Below are 5,766 nucleotides of genomic sequence, written 5' to 3'. Positions count from 1 at the left end.
ACAAAGTTCTCCTCTTCGCACTTAAGACAGCAAAGAGGAAAATTCAAATACATGCAAATAGACTTCCTATTCTTCGGCTGTTGTTGAAGCATCATTGCTCACTTGTGGGCTTAAACCAAGAGCGTTCCTGATTTCATCTCAGACAGAATATTCACAACTTTGTGTTCTTCTAATTGCTCATTGGTTTTTAATGAAACTTTTTCATGCATGGAGTGGTGGTAGAAGGTAAAGGGACCCCTGACCATTAGGTCCAGTCATGACCGACTCTGGGGTTGCGGCGCTCATCTCGCTTTAGTGTCCGAGGGAGCCGGCGTACAGCTTCCGGGTCATGTGGCCAGCATGACGAAGCCGCTTATGGCGAACCAGAGCAGCGCACAGAAACGCTGTTTACCTTCCCGCCGTCTACTTGACGTGCAAGTAGACAACATCTTAAACAACATCTTAAAAAGCAACATCTTAAAACCTAGACAACATCTTAAAAAGCAGAGACATCACCTTGCCAACAAAGGTCCATATAGTAAAAGCCATGGTTTTCCCAGTAGTGATGTGTGGAAGTGAGAGGTGGACCATAAAGAAGGCTGATCGCCAAAGAATTGATGCTTTTGAATTATGGTGCTGGAGGAGACTCTTGAGAGTCCCATGGACTGCAAGAAGATCAAACCTCTCCATTCTGAAGGAAATCAGCCCTGAGTGCTCACTGGAAGGACAGATCCTGAAGCTGAGGCTCCAATACTTTGGCCACCTCATGAGAAGAGAAGACTCCCTGGAAAAGACCCTGATGTTGGGAAAGATGGAGGGCACAAGGAGAAGGGGACGACAGAGAATGAGATGGTTGGATGCTGTTCTTGAAGCTACCAGCATGAGTTTGATCAACTGCGGGAGGCAGTGGAGGACAGAAGTGCCTGGCGTGCTCTGGTCCATGGGGTCACGAAGAGTCGGGCACGACTAAACGACTAAACAACAAAACAACAACTTTGACGTGCTTTCGAACTGCTAGGTTCGCAGGAGCAGGGACCGAGCAACGGGAGCTCACCCCGTCGCGGGGATTCAAACTGCCGACCTTCTGACTGGCAAGTCCTAGGCTCTGTGGTTTAACCCACAGCGCCACCCGCGTCCCATGGAGTGGTGGGGACAAAGGCAAAAACATTTATAAAAGTATGCTATCCTCTTGCAAAGGATGGTGTAGAAGAGCAACATTTTAAATAATAAATCCGCTCTGCTTCCCAGTGGGGAGGAGTTGTGGTGGACCGCATGGCCACCCACTCCCCACCGGGGGCGGGGGACTTTGTCCCCCATTGCCTGGGGGGTCCCGGTCATGTCAGAGCCTGGCCAGCCAATCCGCTGGCCGTGGGGCATGGCCGGGACAGTTTAAACCAAGGAGCGAGCCAAAGGACGTCCTCTTTGGCTCACATCCTCAATCACCCGCCCTCCCTCTCTATTTGCAGGTTAGGCACTGGCCTTGCTATGGACTTCGGTTGGTCACCTTGGTTGTCCGAGGAGCCTGGTAGGATTTTTTTCCATTTGGCAAATTGGCACTGGCCACTTGGTTTTCGCCTACCTCGTAGCAATCGTCACAACTTTGTTAGGGTTGCGGTTAGGCATTGTTTGACCTTGCGTGGGGGAGGAGAGGTGTGGCCATCACCTGCCCCTCCAAGCTTGAGGTGTGGCCATCACCTGCCCCTTGACATGACCCCGACGGGAACACCAGGGGGAGCTTGAGTTGGTTCGCATCGACAGGGCTCCCCCTACCAGTGGCTTACCCTTACTGGACTTCCTGCACAGTGGGCAGGAGTCAGATATAGTCGGGTTCAATCAATGCCTAAGCCAATACCGCTCACATTCTATGATTCAATAAAGTTGTGGCCACAATTTGCTTAGTAACATAAACCTAATATCTGTGTCCTGGTGTGAGTTATTTCCCAACGAGGGGGTGGCTGTGGGGTCTCAACACGCAATAATAATAATAATAATAATAAACACTCTTCAAAAGCAGTGCAGAACAACCATCAAATCACTAATCATTCAGGAAGGCATTAGACAACTGCACAGCCTTGTATTCAGAGTTGCCTGCTGGTGCCCTGTGAGACAGTAAGAGGTTTTTGTCTCAGTTCCCCATAGAGATGGATCACAGTGGTACGCGCGTGGCCTGTTGTCCCATGTACTGCAGTAATAATTGGCCTCGTCTTCGGCTTGAACTCCGGTGATCACTAGATTCCAGAGGTTCTTGGAGGAATCAGGGGAGACACTGAATCTCTCTGGGACCCCAGAGCCTCTGCCCTGGTCACTACTGGTGTAATAATGATAGAGAAAGCTTGGGGTACCCGTTTTCTGCTGATACCATCTCACCCTCTCGCTGCTGATTTTTAAATCGCTGCTCACAGCACATGGGAGTTTCACTGTTGATCCCGGGGATATGGACATTGAGGCTGGTTGAGTCACGACAATAACCTGAGACTCTGAACCTGCAAGAAAATAATAGGGAATGCTACTGACCACTGCAGATGGGCTCCTCGGTCACTTTTAGTTTTGCCTTTCTTTTCTTAAATTCAGATCTCCACATTTCCACAGCAATTTCATATTTAAGAAAAGATATTGTGAAAACAATTATCTGTTGTTATATATATCTTTGCAAAAATTCAATTCACCACCATTTTCTCTCGATATGAACATTTTTGTACATGGTTTTGCTAACATGGACAATACATGATGCATTTTTCCATGTTATTTTTGTCAATATTTTGATATACAGTTCTCCCAAATATATGCAACTTGGTACATGTGTTCTTTGGCTGCGGAACTGCGTTGCACAAATCAGAGAAGCATGCCTTTCAAAGGATAGCTGTCTATCGGTTTGAGAAGTGTCCGTTAGGTAGTTCATCATTATAAAACAAACAAAACTGAATTTCTCTCCTTTTCCAACCTGACCACCTGAGTGAGAACTGATACAACTCTTCTCTGTCTCGCTGAAGTAACCTCACCTGAGAGAAGTGTCTCCAGGAACAAAACCACAGGAACCCAGAACATTGCAGCAAGGACACCCATGACTTGCTTCTCATCCTGCTATCTTAACACCTCTTCTCTTATATCTCTCACTTGGAGGCAAATTCCTGGACCTGTATGCAAATATCTCTAGCTGCTTTTGGCTTTCTCTGTCACAAGAACTGTGAGAAGTCCTAGAATGCCATCAAGCTCATGAACTTTCAGGTGGCAGAGGAACCAATCCCCAGGGAAGGTTGCCAAAAATGGATAAGACAAGGAAAATCCCTTATCATCTGCTTTTTATTCAATATTTACAGAGAGAGTGAATGTAGCCTCTTGGAATAATGGTGTTGCCCCAAGTGAATCTCCCCTCCCCTTCTTCATTTGCCATCTCGTCTACGGGTGGCACTGAGGGCCCTTTGCTTCTGAGTCCTTTGCTCTCCTACTTTAAAGGCTCGCCGGGTTCTGGAAGATAGTGGGTCTAGAATGCTTTCTAGTGATAACATGTCAACCAGCTGCTCAGGATCTGCTTCCCCCTCCTCTTCTCCCATTATTTCCCAACTTTCCCCCCTCATCTTTCTCTGAGCTGTGACCTCCCCTCAAACCCCTGCTGTAATTCTGAACTGTCCTCTTCTTCTCTGGAAGGGTCAGGCTGGGGAGGTGGTCTCCACCATTCCTCCACTGCCCAGTCCCTGACATGAACTGGTCTTAGGGTAGACAGAGCACTGCTATGCTCTTCCTCCACAGTGACACCAATGCTTCTGAATGACATTTGCAGGAAGCCATCGACAACCTCTATAATACTACCAGAAGAAGATGCCTCCATATTTATTTTTTTGGGGTGCTGCTGCTTCTGTACATTTCACAGCTCAGGTTCGCCAGAAGCAGCTTAGTCATGCTGACCGCATGACCGGGAAGCATGACCGGGAAGCTCCCTCGGCCAATAAAGCGAGATGAGCAGCGCAACACCAGAGTCATCTAACAGTCAGTGGTCCCTTTACCTTTACAACCTGAGCCTATAATTATTATTATTATGCTTAATAATAATAATAATATCGTAATATGCTCAATTAAGACCAACCTAGCAATCTGCATGTGGCATTTCTGCTATAGTTCCCAATTCCTAATCCCAATTCCATCTGGCAATGATATGAAGTCTGCAGCCTGACTTTCCCAGAGCAGCTCTTTCATCCACAAGGAAGGGCTGACTTGAGGGTCTGCTGGGCCGGCAGCTCCAAGGTCCTGCTGTGAGGAAGGAAGTGGGAATTCAGAGTTTTCTGTCTCTTCTAGTTCAATCCAGAGTCGGATGGACTTGACAACAGTTGTAGACACAGATTAGATGATGTTTGTTTTTGGTATTCACATCTCACTGCTCTTTGGTGGAAGAGGAAAGGTTTTTGTCACACTTCCCCATCAGTTTGCATCACTGTGGAACGCTTTAACACTGCTATACCATCTGCAACAGTAATAAACAGCCTCGTCTTCAGTCTGGATGTTGGTAATGGTTAAATAGCCAATGTTCCCAGAGCGAGAAGCCGTGAATCGATCCGGGATCCCTTCTCCCCTGCTGCTACCCTCATACTGCACAAATCGAGGGGCCTGCCCTGATCTCTGTTGATACCAGCTTACACGCTCGCCTGTATCACTAGTTGTACAGGACATTTTAACTGTTTGACCCGGCGCCACAGACTCAGAGGCACGCTGAGTGCAAATTGGCTGAGAGTTGGCACCTGTTTTAAGAGAATTGAGAAAAGGAACATTTTCAGTGTTATCAAATAACTAAATATGATAAAAGCTTTTGGTTGGCCAATGGAACATAAGATCTCCCCCCCAGCTTTACCTAAGCAGTAAATAAAAAGAGCAAGGAGAAAGAGAAATGAAGACATGATGGTGAGCTCTCCAGAGGAGTTTCAACGTCTGAAGGAAACTTCCTCACTCCTCTCTTAAATCCCCCAGAGCTGAGGTGCTGCCCCTTCATGCAAATATCTTCTGCGATCATCGATTGCCTCTATTTGGATTTGGAGATCCTGCAGAGCATCATAGGACATTCAGTCGAAGGCCCCATGGGCAGATTTTGCATAAATGAGATTTCTCAAAGCAGCAGGACAGGCCCTTAGTTCAGCCAGGATGTGATGAGCCAGCCATGAAGGAACTCTTTGCAGCAAGACGTCTATCAGGAAGGGTCCTGGGAACACTGCTTTTTATAGTGTGGATTTTATTGTGTGGAACATCTGACTTGGGACCATTCCTAACATGGGCTGGATAGACTGATGACTGTATAGGAACAAAGGGAGCTCAAAATTCTTAAAATGTCTTAGAACGTTCAGTCTGTCTTCATAGTTTTACTTTTTATCTTTAAAAGTAATGTTGTGAATTCCTCCTCATTGTCTTATCTCTTTGTAACCTTTGAGGCTTTTTAAATACAATCAAGTGGTGTAGAAATATTATGAAATGAATCTGTGAAACAAATAATTGAAAAGTTCAAAAGAGGGGAAGAACACCCACTAATCAGGGCTGCACAAACCAAGCTGCGCACTCTGGGCAGCCGAGTCTATGTCCTCCTGCACAGAAAGGGGCCGATTGGTCCGCCTGCTCTTTGCATCCTTCTATTGCTCTTGCTGGCCGGGGCTGATGGGAGTTGGAGTCCAGCAACTTCTGAAAGGCCAGAGTTTCCCTATCCCCCTGTACAAAATTACTAAGCTTTAAATTCTTGCTTAAACTATTGCAGAAAACATTCATTCTCGGTTTTTCAATGGCACAGTCTCTGCTGCCACCTTCTGGCATACG

This window comes from Podarcis liolepis (assembly GCF_965112155.1).
Source record: "Podarcis liolepis genome assembly, chromosome: 15".
In the NCBI taxonomy this organism is placed as follows: domain Eukaryota; kingdom Metazoa; phylum Chordata; class Lepidosauria; order Squamata; family Lacertidae; genus Podarcis; species Podarcis liolepis.
Note: the sequence above shows the minus strand (reverse complement) of the source record.